We start from the raw sequence: 18,206 nt of genomic DNA, 5'->3' as shown, positions 1-18,206 counted from the left end.
CAAGCTCCTTTTGCATCTTGCTCACCTTTTGGCTTTTGGGCGATTTCCCTCCTCTGCTCCTTTCATCATCGCTAGAGCTAGATTCCTCACTGTCTGAGCGTCCGTTTGAGCTTTCACTCTCAGAGCTAGTGTCCTTCAAGGAGCCTTTACAAGATTCCTCTTTCACTTGTTCTAAGATCTCCCCTCCCAGTTGCACCGCCTGGCATATGGGCTCTCACGGGGATTGCAAACAAACTTTCACTAAAGACCAAACGGCCAGGGTTCCCGGCGTAGTGCGCGGATCGCGTCTAAGGTCTTCTCCTAAATGCTCCCACTGAGGGATGTTTAATATCCCTTCCTCCAAAAACCAGGGAGCCGTTTGTCCCACTTCTCTCAAAAACAAACGAGCTGTTTTATTTTTTAAAGGAGTACCAATTGCTTTAAGGATATCAGAAAGCAGCCCCAGCATTTTATATGTGGTCATCTCGTTTCCCATCCCGGAAAGCTTTACTACACTCGTCCTCGACTTGAGGAACTTTCCCTGTCACTAGACAGAAATAGGTGCACTCTTTACCTGATCGTTGCCAACTCCGTGAGTCTCTCACGATGAGATTCCCAGGTTTCAGCACCACTTGTCGCTCTCGCCAGCAAGAACGACTCGGAGACTCACGTAGCGGCGAACCTTTTTTATTAATCGCTTTTTCTTTCCTCCTCCTCTAACCCCGGGTGCATGGGTTTTTATGCAGGCAGTGTTAACCAATCAGAGCATGATCACCAAACATAACCATACATGGCCATGCTATGTTCATGCAGTGCGCATGCACCTCCCGCATGAGTGGACCTAAATGAACAGCCAATCATATTCAGTCCCTTACAGCTCTTAGAGTAGGCCTCCTGTACTGGCTCCCGACAGGAGGCATCACAATTCTGGACTTCAAGTTGTAGTATAAAGTTGTAGTTATCGAGACATTATAGTACTGATACAGAAATAGACACATAGATAAGTAGAATGGAATGGAAAACCCATAAATTAATCCAGAACTATATGGTCAATAAATCTTCAAAAAGGCAGGAAAAAATATCCAATTGGAAAAAAACAGTCTTTAATAAATGGTGTTGTTACAACTAGAAAGCAGCATGCAAAAGAATGAAACTGGACCACTTTCTTATACCATAATATATATATATATATATATATATATATATATATATATATATATATATACCATTTTATATATATAAATAAAATAAAAAGAATAATATTTTGTCATTTTCAATGATGTCGATGGAGCTAAAGCATATTAGGTTAAGCAAAATCAGTCAAAGAAAGACAAATACCATATTATTTCACTCATATGTGGAATTTAAGAAGTAGAACAAATGATCATGAGGGGGAAAGAGAGGCAAACTGAGAAACAAACTGTTAATTATAGGGAATAGTCTGATGGTTGCCAGAGCAGAGGTGGGTGGGAGGATGGGTTTAATAGGTGATGGGGATTAAGGAGTACATTTGTGGTGAGCACCAGCTGTTGTATTTAAGTAATGAGTCAATAAATTGTACACCTGAAGCTAATATTACATTGTATGTTAACTAACTAGAATTTAAATAAAGACTCAAAAAATTATTTTAAAGTGCTGTTTTCTTAAATTATTTTATAAAAGTTTTTAACAGTGTGAAATTTCAATCAGGTTTTTCTTTGTTTTCTTTTGTCTTTTCATTGAAAAAAGAACTAGTGCTTTATTAACAGCAACTAAAATTAAAACAACAAAATGCTCCATTTGGCTTCAAATTTGTTTTTGAAAGTAGCAACATATGGGATGCCTGGGTGGCTCAGTGTTAAGTGTTTGCCTTCAGCTCAGGTGATGATCCCAAGAGAGTCCCACAATGGCTCCTTGCTCAGCAGGGAGCTTGCTTCTCCTTCGGCCTGCAGCTCCCCTTGCTTGTGCTCTCTCTCTCTCTGACAAATAAAGTCTTTTAAAAAAAGTAGCAACATTTCAACTATCTTACAGATACTGTTGGTAACAGCTCTTGCTTTATTTCATTTTATAGCCCAGAAAAAAAAAAATTCTCTTACTAGTAGCTCAAATAAATTAGCCTAATGTGAGATATCCTTCCTTGACCCTATGAGAAGTAAAGTGGGAAAAAAGGTTGAGTAAAAAGGAATACATTGAGGACCAAAACCCTTAATGGCTCAGATTGCCTTGTCTAAGACTGCATTTAGTTTGGTATAAGAACATTTCTACTGAAAATAATTGGTGTCAAGACTGAGAAAGTCTTTTTGAATAGAGATTCAATTACAATAATATTAAAATTAAATCATTGTACAAGTTGTAAGCTTTAATTTGGAATCAAATGGCTGATGTCTGTTAGCAATAGCCAAGATGCTACAGAGAGCCCAGATTTAAGGGTTTTCTCTGTAAGCAGATATTATCACTATAGTATGAATTTTATGGCTTCACACAGGCCAATATTCAGCAGGTAATAAGATTATGGGATACATGATATATTCTTCTTATGATATCTCACCTATTAAGTGGATAAAAAGCGTCTTGTGGTATTTTTAGAATCTTCTCTTAGATAGACAAATTTGGAGAAGCAAGACAGTAGATTTAGGAAGATTCTAAAGTAGACAGTGGAAGCCAGGATATGTAAATATAATTTCAGAGCTCTAAGGCAGTAGAAATTAGAGGCCACAATCAGAGACTCCTGGGAGCAGTTCACGAGGACTGAATACTTGTATAACTTACGTTTGTTCAATCTGTACATCACCCGGGATATTAAATAGCAGAATTTGGCCTCGGTCTTTATAAGCTGCACTTTTCATCATGTCACAAACTAATACCCCAAAATATGAAGAACTGGAGTATTGACAGGGATAGGGGAATTAAAAAGATGCCCAATTCTGGAATGTAAGGGTTATAACTGACGACCAAGATTAGATCAGAAATAACAACCAGCCTGCCTTGATGCTATTTGACTAGATTCCAGCTACTAAACTGATCTTAAAGACAAACAAACAAAGCAAAACAAAACTTCAGAGAATTAACTAGAACATCCTGGCAGACTTTTTTTTTTTTTTAATTTTTAATTTTTTATATACATATATTTTTATCCCCAGGGGTACAGGTCTGTGAATCACCAGGTTTACACACTTCACAGCACTCACCAAATCACATACCCTCCCCAATGTCCATAATCCAACCCCCCTCTCCCAAACCCCCTCCCCCCAGCAACCCTCAGTTTGTTTTGTGAGATTAAGAGTCACTTATGGTTTGTCTCCCTCCCAATCCCATCTTGTTTCATTTATTCTTATTCTACCCACTTAAGCCTCAGACTTTTTTTTTTTAAGACTTTATTATATTTATTTGACAGACAGAGATCACAAGTACTTAGAGAAGCAGGCGGGGGCGGGGGGAAGCAGACTCCTTGCTGAGCAGAAAGTCTGATGTGGGGCTTGATCCCAGGACCCTGAGATCATGATCTGAGCCCAAAGGCAGAGGCTTTAACCCACTGAGCCACACAGGTGCCCCCAGACTATTGTTTAATAGAAAGAGCAGCTAAGGAATTTTCCACTTCCTTAAGTTTTGTCCTCTCAAACTGTAACACCTTTATTTCCCTTTTGACCTTGAAACCTCTAAGCCAAATGCACAACTCAAATGCACAAATAAACACAACTGCTTTGATCTATGACTCAATTAGGAAATAATACTTTTACCAGAAATTTAGTGTCTTTTTTTTCTTTATATATATTTTATATATATTTACCACTAGACAGACCTTCCACCCTTTGCCAGCACCCAACCTAGAAAATCTTGATTATTCACTGATATTCATTAGAAAATTAGAGCCATGTCTTTGGGGGAAAACGCTGACCTTAAGGCATAATGAAATCCCAGTTTCCCCCTTTTCCTCCTCTTTCCAGGTATATCATAAGAAAGAACCATCATGTGCCCCCTGCCCACCATGGTCCCCGACCCCAACACCGTTCTTTCCAGGATTGCTTCTACTTGGCTTTTTCCCCTTCCACACACTGCCTGCCTGGGGAGTGCATAGAGTAGGCTTTATTTATTGTATACACAAGCCCTATTTAAATCACTGAGGGCCCTAACAAGACTCCAGGACTCATTCCCAGTCCTCGTTTGCATTTTAAGCAGCTTTGGCAGTTGTGATGAGGAACTCTCCATCAGAATGGTAGGCCTCTGTATTTGTTTGTATGACTTATGTTTGATGTTTGTTCTCTCTGAACATAGACTGGAATATTGAATGACAGGCCTGGGCCCTCTAGTCTTTATATTCCAGTCTCTCCATTATGGCAAGAATCAGCAGAGCTAAACCTACACACAGTTTCATGGCCCTAAAATCATCAAAAGTGTGTTTGCTTAGTAATGAGGATTTTTCAGTTTTCCAGTATGTAATTTCTTTTAGAAAATCGGGGAGCAGATACTTCTGCTTCTTTTTTATTTATTTATTTATTTTCAGCATAACAGAATTCATTGCTTTGCACCACACCCAGTGCTCCATGCAATACGTGCCCTCCTTAATACCCACCACCTGGCACCTCAACCTCCCCCCGCCCCGCCCCTTCAAAGCCCTCAGATTGTTTTTCAGAGTCCATAGTCTCTCATGGTTTCCCTTCCAATTTCCCTCAATCCCTTCTCCTCTCCATCTCTCTATGTCCTCCATGTTATTTGTTATGCTCCACAAATAAGTGAAACCATATGATAATTGACTCTCTCTGCTTGACTTATATCACTCAGCAGAACTTCATTAAATCTATCTATGAAAGACCCACAGCAAATATCGTCCTCAAGGAGAAAAAGCTCACAGCCTTCCAGTTGAGATCAGGAGCACAACAAGGATGCCCACTCTCACCACTCTTGTTCAACATAGTATTAGAAGTCCTAGCAACAGCAATCAGAAAACAAAGAGAAACAAAATGTATCCAAATTGGCCCTGAAGAAGTCAAACTCTCTTTCTTCCCAGATGACATGATACTTTATATGGAAAACCCAAGAGATTCCACCCCCAAACTACTAGAACTGATACAGCAATTCAGTAATGTGGCAGGATACAAAGTCAATGTACAGAAATCAGTGGCTTTCTTAAACACTAACAATGAAAATACGGAAAGGGAAATTAGAGAATCGATTCCATTTACTATAGCACCAAGAACCATAAGATACCTGGGAATAAACCTAACCAAAGAGGTAAAGGATCTGTACTCAAGGAACTACAGAACAGTCATGAAAGAAATCGAAGAAGACACAAAAAGATGGAAGACCATTCCATGCTCTTGGATCAGAAGAATAAACATTGTTAAAATGTCTATACTGCCTAGAGCAACCTATACTTTTAATACCATTCTGATCAAAATTCCACCAGTATTTTTCAAAGAGCTGGAGCAAATAATCCTAAAATTTGTATGGAATCATAAGAGACCCTGAATTGCTAAGAAAATATTGAAAAACAAAAATAAAACTGGTGGCATCACGTTACCTGATTTCACGCTTTACTACAAAGCTGTGATCACCAAGACAGCATGGTACTGGCATAAAAATAGACACATAGACGAGTGGAACAGAGTAGAGAGCCCAGATATGGACCCTCAACTCTATGGGCAAATAATCTTTGACAAAACAGGAAAAAAATATACATTGGAAAAAAGACAGTCTCTTCAATAAATGGTGCTGGGAAAATTGGACAGCTATATGTAGAAAAATGAAACTTGTCCATTCTCTTACACCATACACAAAGATACAGACCTCAACATGAGACAGGAATCCATCAGAATCCTAGAGGAGAACATAAGCAGTAACCTCATCGATATCAGCCACAGCAACTTCTTTCAAGATATGTCTCCAAAGGCAAAGGAAACAAAAGCGAAAATGAACTTTTGGGACTTCATCAAGATCAAAAGCTTCTTCACAGAAAAGAAAACAGTCAACAAAACAAAGAGTCAATCCACAGAATGGGAGAAGATATTTGCAAATGACAGTACAGACAAAAGGTTGATATTCAGGATCTATAAAGAACTCCTCAAACTCAACACACACAAAACCGATACTCATATCAAAAAAAAAAGGGCAGAAGATATGAACAGACACTTTTCCAATGAAGACATACAAATGGCTATCAGACATGAAAAAATGTTCATCATCACTAGCCATCAGGGAGATTCAAATTAAAAGCACATTGAGATACCATCTTACACCAGTTAGAATGGCCAAAATTAGCAAGACAGGAAACAACGTGTGTTGGAGAGAATGTGGAGAAAGGGGAACCCTCTTACACTGTTGGTGGGAATGCAAGTTGGTGCAGCCATGTTGGCAAACAGTGTGGAGATTCCTTAAGAAATTAAAAATAGAGCTTCCCTATGACCCTGCCATTGCACTACTGGGTATTTACCCCAATGATACAGATGTAGTGAAAAGAAGGGCTATCTGAACCCCATTGTTCATAGCAGCAATGGCCACGGTCGCCAAACTGTAGAAAGAACCAAGATGCCCTTCAACGGACGAATGGATAAGGAAGATGTGGTCCATATACACTGTGGAGTATTATGCCTCCATCAGAAAGGATACTTCTGCTTCTTTACCATACTCCTGCTCCTTGCTGGCTGCCTGATATTCATCAGTATAATCTTTAAAGGGGTGTATTTGGGGGATAGAAGAACAAGATTTGGATGAAAAAGTCTTAATTAGGAGCACTATAGATTCCCAATTGCACAAAAAAAGAACCCAGTCCCCAAATTGAGGGTCATGACATAACTAACGTCTACATGAAGGCAAGGTTATTGTTATAAATATATTTGTGGCTTCTCATTGGGCTCCTCAGAGAGGACACTATTAAAATAGTTATGTTCAAAGGATTTGTTCTTTCAAAAACAGAAAAAAAGAATGAGACCTCATAGAATCATAAAATGTGATATTTGGATGGGACCTTAAAAGTTTGGTTCAATTTCCTCTGTAGTTGCCTAGTGAATAGTGTTTTGCCCAAAGTTTACAGTCAGTTACCAGGAAAGGGAGTCTGGAAACCCATGTTTCCTCATTTCTTTCTACTGTAGTCTGCCACCTCTTGGGTTTAGTGTCTTTTCTGACCCAGCTGTTATTGATAATTAAGCTTATATTCCTTTTCCACAAAAACATTTTTCACAGAAAATCAAACAAAAATAACTTAAAAAAAATCTTTGCCAATGCTAAATTATTTCCTCTTTTCATATTCAGTTTTTCTTTTCAGGAACTTTCTCTTGGTATAGACTTTTTTTGTTGTTGTTGTTTGTTTTGTTTATTCCATCAGAATTCAGAAGTCTATAACCTGTATGAAAGGTTTTTTTTTTTTAATTTTTAACAGCATTTGGTTCAAGATATGACTGATATTCATATCTTGGCGCACACACACACACACACACAAACAGTGGCTAATGACAAGAAATGAACAGGTGTGAAGGGTAATCTTTAGAATCTGTATTCTGGTCTTCAGGTGGATCCAGAAACACACTGTGATAATTTACTCTGGGTCACAGTGAGCACAGGTGCTGCAATCATCTCTTAATGTCCATTTAATATTAATCTGTCTGCAGTTCTCACCAAGAAAACATCTGGGATTTCTCCCCTCACCCTTTGCGTACCTTCTCACACCGCTTTGCTCTTCTTACCCCCACAGAGCCTGCTGCCTCCCTTTCTAGGTTAGAATATTCTGACAGCATAGTGACTACGTGAAAGCAGCTCTGATCATGTTAGCCTTGGCTTGAGGGTGTGTTCCAAAGCTTCATTACTATGACAGTAATTGATTGATATCATAAAGTCAGCATAGTAATTCAAAGATTTTCTTTGAATCTTCACTGTGCATCTATTTATTGCTGAGTTGTAACAACAATTTTCAGAGTAGAAAATGTTTTTCGTTTATGTGGTTTTGGTTTTTCATGCCTGATCAATGAAAGATTTTATAAATTATTTTTTGCCCCTTTACCTGTCCTCTGGTTGTATTTTTAAAAGACCCTGGGATGAGAGTATTTTTGAATGGAAAGACTATAAAAATGTCAGAATACTTGACATAAAACTGACGTATTATGTGATAGCATTTCTAGTAGAAACCAGGACCTCATTCATGATCAAAAAAAAAAACAAAAAACAAAAAACAAAAAACAAACAAACAAACAAAAAACAAACAAACCAAAAAAGCACTCCCTAAATTCCATGCTGTATGTTAAGGAAACCATCACCCTCTAGTCACACTGCAGATTGTCACTCCTAATCAGAGGTGGGCAACATAAAAAAACTACTGCTGTGAAGAAATGAGTTTTGCCAAACAAGGGATACTGGGGGCAAACAAAGACAGCAAACCCTCTAGTCAGGACTCCTCTTGTGCCCTCAGTTTTGTCTTTTACAAATTGAAGAACTGGGCCTATAAATCTATACTTCTTTGGTATAGTTCACTTTTTTTTTTCTCAATCCAAAGTCTCTGTAGCTGCTCTGTTTGCTGGACTTCAGCAATAATTTTTTATTAGAATGGTGACTGGTTTTGCCTAGTAGGTCTCTGATTATCTTAGAAGGCAGTGTGAAATGTTTAGGAGGAAAAATGTACAAAATTAATTCAAAATTATTTGAGCTGTAAGTAGGAACCAATAGCATTGAACTGTAAGTAGGAGCCAACAACAACCTTTTGTAGGGTTGTGAGGAGTGTTAGGAAATTAGACAATATTTTCCCTCTTCCTAAACTCCATATCCAATCATCCACCATATTCTGTCACACCCTCTCAGAGAGCATCTTTCACACCCTTCCTTTATATTTATAGCACTGTCATCCTCACTGCAGTCTCTTACCAGTTCACTCTCACTTTACTTTGAAAGCCTCTTGAGTGTTCTCTCTGCCTGTTCCTGTCCATCTTTGGCTCTGCCATAATATCAATCTTTCAAAAATGCAGCTTATTTAAAAGATAAAGAGAAAAAAATGAAAACATCTTAAGTGGTGCTCCATTGCTTCCAGGAAAAAAAGCAAAAACTTTTTGTCTTAAAGTTAAAATCACCTCACACTTTGGCCCCAACTTCCCTTCAGTAACTTTAGCTCCTCACACATATCCCTTTATTGACTATTGCCTAAACACAGCTTGGTCTATACTGCTACCACCAAGTTTTTTCAGTCTTTGTATCACCTTGGTTATACTCAACTTTATTCCCTTCACCTCAGTAACTTCTAGCCATGCCTCCAATTCTGTCAAATCTCACCTTTCTTTTTTTTTTTATTAATTTTTTTTTTATTTTTTATAAACATATATTTTTATCCCTAGGGGTACAGGTCTGTGAATCACCAGGTTTACATACTTCACAGCACTCACCAAAGCACATACCCTCCCCAATGTCCATAATCCCACCCCCTTCTCCCAAACCCCCTCCCCCCAGCAACCCTCAGTTTGTTTTGTGAGATTAAGAGTCACTTATGGTTTGTCTCCCTCCCAATCCCAAGACAACTATCATATGATCTCCCTGATATGAGGAAGTGGTGATGCAACATGGGGGCTTAAGTGGGTACGAGAAGAATAAATCTCACCTTTCTTAAGCCTTTCCAAGCCATTAAGCCCGTCTCTGAATTTCTTTAGCAATTATTCACTTGGTCTTGAATCTTCAACTTCTTTATTTCTTAATAAATTATTTATTTGAAAATTTTCTTTATAGAAAACAGTAAAACATAAAATACTTGAGAAATGAGTAGAGAGATAGGGTGGAGAAACTGATCCAGAATTCTAGGTCCCTAAATGGAAAACTTACTCTTTTTGATAATGTTGGTTTTGTCCCCTACCCCTGTATCATCACTTATGAGTTTTGAGACCTTGAATATTCCAGTCGTGTTGTATGTATATTTTCATTGCCGACAGAATTTTTTTCAATTAATGTTTCATAAGTATTTTTTTTCCATTTTGGTACCACCTTTCACACAGATTGTTTTTAATAGTCTTATAACAATCTGTAATACACATACATCATATTTTACTCATGATTTCCCTTATTGTTAGGTACTTGAGTTGCCTCTCCTACTCTTTTGTTATTATAAATAATGTTTTGATTAGTATTTTTAGGCATACAATTCTCGGCATTTAGATGATTTCCTGAAAATGAATTTTTAGGAATGAGGTTTTTGAGGAAAAGAGTATGCATGTCATCATGGCTCTTATGTCACCAGCAATTTAAGACAGCTCTAATTTTATGCACACATTAATTTTGTGTATTATCCTCTAATTTTGTAGTTTTGTAATATTCAAAATAATATTTATTTGTGTTTTTTTCTATTTCTCTATACATTGTCATAACAAGGCTGAATATTTATCACAGGTAGATTTGCTATTATATCCTCTCTTACAAATTGTCTGCTCATGTTCTTTGCCCAGTTATCTATTTGGAATTTAATGTCTTTGTTTTAATTTCTATAGGTTCTCTATATAGACTATAAGGAGTAGATTTTCATGTTATATTTGTTGCATATTTTCTTAATCCATTATTTACTTTTTAAAGTTATATTTTAATGTATAGAAATTTTACATCTCTGCAGAGTTCAGTATGTCACTATGTCAGCCTTTATTCATTCTCAGCCCTCAAAGTTATCTTCCAATCTACTTCCTTTGTCAGCTCTTACAGTGCTATGTTATAATATTGTTTTAGTCTATTTTTGTTTGACTATTCTCAATCTAGATTGTAAACTCTCTAAACTTAAGGTTTCTATTTTATGCTATAGGCAGAGTGGAAAGAGGACTGACATATGATTTAAAAAACCTGTACTTGAATCCACATAATTGTTATGTAACTTTAAATATATCAATGTATTTCTTTTGGCTTCTAAAAAACTGACTTCCCCTCTGCTTTTTTTTTCACAAGTTATTAGGAGTGGCAAGTACACTTATATGCATATGAAAATTTTATTAATGGCAATAAATCATTAAAAGAATCAATAGTAATTATTCCTGTGACCGATAGTGCCTAGCATATTGCTGCCTTGGTAAATAATTCTTAGTAAAATTGTTTAATTAGGGCTTTTTGGGGAGAGCATTAATTAAGTAAAAGAAAAGAGAAATAAGTCACTGTAACAGATGCTCACATTAACAGGATTGCTGTCTATTTAATCTAAATTTTCTAGTATAAAATGAATTGCAAACATTATATTTTATTGTAAAATATGTCTTTATTTGATTTGGGAAATGTGGTAGCCTTGACTATAACTTCTCATTATTGGATTTTTGGCTAGAGTAAAAAAATAAATAAATAAAGTAGCTGTCGCCTAATCTTTAGCCATGAGAAAAGTGCAGAAATTCACTTCAATTCACTTTTGAAAACTATCTCTGCTGCAAAGTGAAGATTACCCATGCTGAAGAGCATGTGGCCTTTGGGTGCCTGGCTCAGTGGGTTAAGCCTCTGCCTTGGGCTTAGGTCATGATCTCAAGGTCCTGGGATCAATCCCCATCGGGCTCTCTGATCCGCAGGCAGGGAGTCTGTTTCCCCCCGCTGTCCCCTCCTCTGCCTGCCTCTCTGCCTACTTGTGATCTCTGTCTGTCAAAGAAGTAAATAAAATCTTTTTAAAAAAAGCTTGTGACCTTCAAAATGAAAATTAATCTGGAAAATCAAGGCTTGATACAATATTTAAGAATGCAAGAGGCCATCTCAGTTCCTTTGCTTTAAAACTACCCTGTGGAATATAGAAATACTACTGCAATGACTGACAGAGGCAACACTTTGGAAATGTTTTCAGTTATGTGAGATTTGTAGCAACAAAGAAAGAAACACAAAAACTGTGCATTGATATGCATCCCTTAGAGGTGGAGAATGCATAACCTCAGATAAGGTGTCTACTTTCATGTGTGAAGAAACTCAATGTAATGAAGTATGAAGTTAGACATAATATTCACAAACCAAGCTGAGAGTGTATCAGCTCTTTATGATGTTCTGGAAGAAAAAAGAGCACATACACACAGATCCCATTAATTTATTGTTACTTGTTCTGTTTTTAAATTTGACAAAGTACATATGTATTACATGTCCATACTTAAATGTGGGGTGCAAAATAAATATGCTTATATTTCTAATGTGCCTGAAGTTCTGACCCAAGTCTTTTATAATATTTTTAATGTATTCAACTTTTTATCTTGTGGTGAGCAAATATATAAATTATATTATAAATTTTATAATATTTTTAATGTATTCAACTTTATATCTTGTGGTAAGAATTATTAAAATAAAATGAGATACTTATAAAGATAAATTCTTCTTACAGAAACTGCCTTTCCTGATAATGTCTATAAATGAGAAATTAAATGGAAAAAAGGCCAAATCCAATATACACCAGACACTATGTTAGACAAATTTAAGTTAAATTTTTGAAATTAGTGGAACTTGGTGGAACTTGTAGAGGAAGTTAAAAGGGGGAGAGTATGGGAAAATGTTATTTGATTAGCAAAAACTTGTATTGACCTGAAAGGGATGGGGAGGATGGAAAGGAGGAAATGAGAACTATTAATGGAAATGTGAAGAACTCCAAGGATTACGTATAGATGAGTGAGTGCAGTTTCTGTAAAGAAAAGATAAAAGAGGAAAAGAAAGAAAGTTAAAGAAAGAAGAGAAAAGAAAGAGGAAAAAATGAAAGAGGGAAAAGAAGGAGGAAGGAAAGAAATTAGAAAAAAAGAGAATGAAATAGAAAGAAAAGCTCAAAGCACCAAAACCCTAAAGAAATGACTTTTTGTCCTATAAAATGGCCAAACTTTGTGGCACTTGTTCCACTAATAGACTGTGATAATCATAACAGGTCTTAATTTTTAAGTTGTGAGATCTCACAAAAATTTGTTTTCTGCATACTTTAATAGTTCTTTTTGATATTCCACTGGGCATTGTCTTGCCATAAGTTTATTTGTGCTTTTGGATCTTAGTTCCTTCACTGGACTCTAAAACCAGAGTCCTCCTTTTCAGAGCCTAGTACAAGAATGTGTACATGTAGAAGAGTCACTCAGAGGTATATATAAGGATATCAATCAGATTGGATTTTTAATTTTCTTCAAATACTGAAATGCTTTGTTAGTGCCTCTGTATCTCCAAGATGTATTTTTTGCATGCTTTAGAATTTTCATTTTCTTTGTTCAGTTGGCAAAGTCACTTAAATATTTAATTTTTCATTTCAAATTTGTCATTTGGACTTAAGATTATGTGGATAATATGGAATTCAAATAGAGTAAAACATGTTAACATACCAACTGTGAAACAGTGTTGTGTAAACAACAAACAGATGAGAATATTAAAAATAAAATAAAAACAGCAGAATTGGGAAGATGGAAATTACTTTCAGCACATCTAAGAAGTACTCTCTGTTAAATCAAAATAAAATGCATCTTAAACCTCAGATTTTATTATTTGCAACTAATGATTAGATAAATTTTGTGGGTTTTTTTCCCAAAGAAAGTGAAATACTTTTCTGCCTTAAAACATTTGCTTGTACATTTTTTTCTTGTTTTTCCCCTGGAAAGGCCAACTTCTGTGTTCTCTATAACAAGTACTAATCTCTAAATGTCTAGATCAAATGGTACCTTTGCTATGATATCTCCAAATCTTTCTTATTATTCTTAATATTTCTCTCTGCCTTCATAACATTCTGTTCTCCTCTTTTAATATTTAAAATCATAAAGCCAGGATTTTGAAGTATTAAAGGAACTTAGAAATAAAGGAGCTTAGAAATTTTAGAGTTATAAAGGAATTTAGCTCCCATGTGGGGTAGTTCATTATCACTACTCTTTGTTGTTCTAGCTAATTTTGAACACATCCACTATCTCCATTAAATTTACAGTACTTGAGTGTAAGATCTGTGATTTGTATTTTCTCATACCTTTCTCATTTACCTGCAAACAGAGAGTACTCAAGAAATACTTATTGAATAAATGTTACAAAATGAATTAATGAAAGAATAAATGAAATGAATTGCCTCTGGCAAAACAGTGAAGTAAGTACAACTTTGATTTTAACACTTCCTTAATGATTTCTCCTTTTATCATTTACCACTTCACCTTCACCTGAAGCCCACTTTTATCATACTGATTCCTACTACTGGATACCCCATTAAGGTGACCTCAAGAATAAAGAATAAGAGAGGTCCTTTACCATCATCCCTCAATGGAAAGAATCTACTAGCTGTTGTATACAGAGCTAGCCTAGCTGAACCACTTGATATTTTCTGCACAATATGTGTGGTAGGGTCTGAATTTCCTGTGTGGTGAGACTATATTGATGAACCATGGCAAATCAGACAAACTGCACTCAGATAAAGTTTCTTCTGTACTAGATTCAGTGGCATTTCCCCTCTGCCATCCTGTTTATCCTAAATGATAAATGGAAACTATAAAGACTGATGAAAGAAATTGAACATGACACACTGGAAAGATATTTCATGTTTATAGATTGGCAGAGCAAATATTGTTATTGTTAATATTGTTAACATTGTATATTCAAATCTGTCTTATTGTTAACAATATTAACAAAAACAATAAAATATTATTAACAATAACAATAAAATATTGTTAAAATGTCCATAGTACCCAAATAAACTGAAATCTTGGAAAAGAACAAAATCAGAGGTATCACAATCTCAGATTCTAATATAGACTACAAAGCTGTAGTAATCAAAACAGTATGATACTGGCACAAAAATAGATAGATCAATGGAATAGAGAACCCCCAAAATAAACTCGCCATCATCAATCAATCTATGGAAAGGAGGCAATGATATTCAGCAAGAAAGACAGCCACTTCAACAAATGGTGCTGACAAAACTGAATAGCTACAGGCAAAATAATTAAATTAGACCACTTTCTTATACTATACACAAAAAATGCAAAATAGATTAAAGACCTAAATTTGAGACCTGAAACCATAAAACTCCTAGAAGAAAACATAGGTAATAATCTCTTTGATATCAGCCATGGTAATATTTTTCTAGATATGTCTCCTTTCGCAAAGGGAACAAAATCAAATTTAAGCTATTTGGGCTACACCAAAATAAAAAGCTTTTGCCCTGTAAGGAATCATCAATAAAATAAGAAGGTAGCCCACCAAATAAGAGAAAATATCTGTAAATGATATATCTGATGAAAGGTAATCCAAAATACATAAAGAACATATACAATTCAAAACAAAAAAATAAAAAATTAGAAGACTTCAACAAACATTTTTTCAAGAGAATAATATATATTTTTTATATATATAATATATAATATTTCAAGAGAATAATATATATTCTCTTGAAATACGTATGGCCAACAGACACACTCAGCCATAAAAAAGAATGAAATATTGCCATTTGCAATGACATAGATGGAGCTAGAGTGTATTACATTAAGCAAAATAAGTTAGTCAGCAAAAGACAAATACCATATAATCTCACTCATATGTGGAATTTAAGAAGCAAAACAAATGAACAAAGGTTATAAAAGAGAAAGAGGCAAACCAAGAATCAGATCCTTAACTATAGAGAAGAAATTGATGGTTACTGGGAGGATGGGTAAAATAGACAATGTAAATTAAGGAGTGAATCTGCTGTGATGAGCACCAGTATTGTATGGAAGTGTTGAATCACTATGTTATACATCTGAAACCAATATTACACTGTATATTAATTAACTGGAATTCAAATAAAAAGTTAAATAAATAAAATGACTGTAAAAAAAGAAAAAGATGATCACAATAACTAATCATCACTGTAATGCAAATAAAAACCACAATGAGATATTACCTCACACCTGTCAGAACAGCTAAAATAAAAAAAAAAAAAAACACAAGAAATCACAAGTGTTGGCAAGTGTTCTCAAAGAATCACAACTTTAGTGTCCATTGGTGGAGTGGAGGAAGAAGTAGGGAAAAATTCAAATGGTCAAGTGTGCTTAGAGACTGATCCAGTTCTTGGGATTTGTGACATGATGGAGGGAAGAACAGAAAAGTTAGTCAGGAAAGCTATCTAAGGACTCTGTTTTGAAACCCCCATATAACTTTTGGCAAGTCATTCCCCTTCCTTTGTCTTTATACTAACTAGCTGCTGTCAGCATTAAGTGAGAAAATGTGTGTAAAAAATCTTTGTAAATGGCAATACACTATCCACTTTAATGATTATATTATTAATAATATATTATCAAAATATTGCTGAAAGAAATTAACGTCAAGTGAAAATATATTCCATGTTTATGGAATTGTATATATTTATATATATTTAGGGAGTAGAATATAGAATGATAGACTGGCTGAATTGAAAGTTACCTTAAGGTCGCATGGTCCAATTTTGCTGGATGATTGGTAAAATATGTAGATTTAAAGAATTTTACTATTAAGTTATTTTTAAGGGTTTTATGATGGTTTTGAAATTGTATGCAAATGTGTATGTACATACACATAACTTTTGACCATATGTTTGACCTAAATTATGGAATGAATAAAACCAAACAATTTGGGAATACATATAAACTCACTTTATATTTCAAAATAACTTGTTGAATTAAGGACAGGAATTTTATCATTTAGGTTATCTAAATTTCAAAATAGATATTCTGCCAGTAGGTGTGAGCATTCAATGCAGGTGATGAGGCAAAGTGACTTACATGGCTACAGCACCTGAAAACTTCAGAAAACTTGATGTTAATTTGATGAGTAGTAAAGATTACTCAAAATGTATATTCAAATCTGTCATCTGGTTTCAGAATCTACTGTGCAGAGATAGTGGTAGATAACAGAAAGCAAGTGTGACATCTATAACCAACAGAAAACAGACATCTAAAGAAGAGTTGTAAAATTATTACTACATCAAAGTTTATTTACTTTTCAAAAGACATTACATTTGATTGATCAGACTACTAGTCTGGTTTTCTAATCCCTGAACATGCATATTTCCAGTTGTTACTGAAATCTACCTATCTATCTATCTATACACACACACACACTCTTTTCTTAGAAAATTTCAAATATCAAGTTTGAATAAATTAAATGCAACAGAACAGCAATCATTTCATATGGTTTGTCAATAAATTCTAAAGAAAGAAGGAGTTTTCCATAGGGAATTGTAGTTTCATGTGTACTTCCTTTATTGGAAAATTGTCATATTTCTGGGTCAGGATGCAAATAGGATGAAGATAAAGGGAGACACATTTGCCAAGCCTTGCTTAAATATCACTCAAAAGGGGTGGACTATATAATTATTAACATAAATAAAGTGGACTAAATTTTATCCCTGTCCTTCCTTTTACCTCAATGAAATAATTTTAATGTTCTATGGTAAAATTGCTTTCCAGCATTTCCCTCAAATTTTTACATTAAATTTTATATTATGCAAGGTAACATATACTCATAGTTTTCATGCATGTTTATACTGTGGGCTTTAAAAAAATAAAAACAAATAATAGGACATTTTCTGTTCAGTTCATACTCACATTCATATATTTGGAACAGCTAGAGTTTTGTATTCTTAGCCAATTAATAATTTCTCCATATCTAGATTTTCCAGTTCCTTTCATAGAAATAATGATCCTTAGATTGAATGTTTCTTTTTTTCTAAAGATTATTTATTTATTTGAGAGACAGAGATAGTGAAAGAGAGTATTAAGGAGAAGAGGGAGAAGCAGACTCTGCACTGAGGAGGGATCCTGATGCAGTGCTCAATCCCACAACACTGACATTAAAACCTGATCCAAAGGCAGATGATTAACCAACTGAACCACCCAGGTGCCCCAGATTGAATGTTTCTTCAATGTAGAAAATGTCATATATCATAAATAGTTCTTTGGTGGCACAATGTGAAAAGAAAAAAAAAATATAATTAAGCCAAAGAACAATCATTTAGAACCCAGGTACTCTATCACATAATTAACTATACACTAAGACATTTATGTGCTTCTTCTGTCCTTGGTAATAAGTCATATCCTTGCGCTAGGTATCTTCATTTCTTAGATGTATATGTCATTTGGACAAAAAATGACCCTCCAACTCTTATACAATCTCTTAACTTTAGGATTAACTCTGAACTGAATATTTATAAATTACATCTTTAAAAATTCTCAGTTCTATTTTGAATTTATATGGAGCTGAAGCTAAGGTAGAAAAGGTCACTTCAATCACAGTGAAGTACTACACACTCAAATTTTATCACATACTAAAATTAAACTGCTGACATATTCAGGGCCAGAGCTCTTATTCTAATTAAATTATGAAAAAGTGGAAGAGCCAGA

General features: G+C 35.0%; 1 protein-coding gene across 1 annotated transcript in view; it reads right to left on the bottom strand.

Moving 5' to 3' along the window:
* The window catches only part of ITM2A (integral membrane protein 2A), a 37,542-nt gene extending 20,786 nt beyond the window's left edge, over positions 1 to 16,756 (bottom strand). The window contains exon 1 of the mRNA XM_082716011.1: positions 16,733 to 16,756. The gene's annotated coding sequence lies outside the window, so the exon portion shown is untranslated. The remainder of the gene's footprint in view (positions 1 to 16,732) is intronic.
* Positions 16,757 to 18,206: the final 1,450 nt, after the last annotated feature.

The sequence above is a fragment of the Mustela nivalis genome (genome assembly GCF_964662115.1).
Source record: "Mustela nivalis genome assembly, chromosome: X".
Classification (NCBI taxonomy): domain Eukaryota; kingdom Metazoa; phylum Chordata; class Mammalia; order Carnivora; family Mustelidae; genus Mustela; species Mustela nivalis.
The sequence above is the reverse complement of the archived record's forward strand: the minus strand, read 5'-3'. Positions and strand labels throughout refer to the sequence as shown.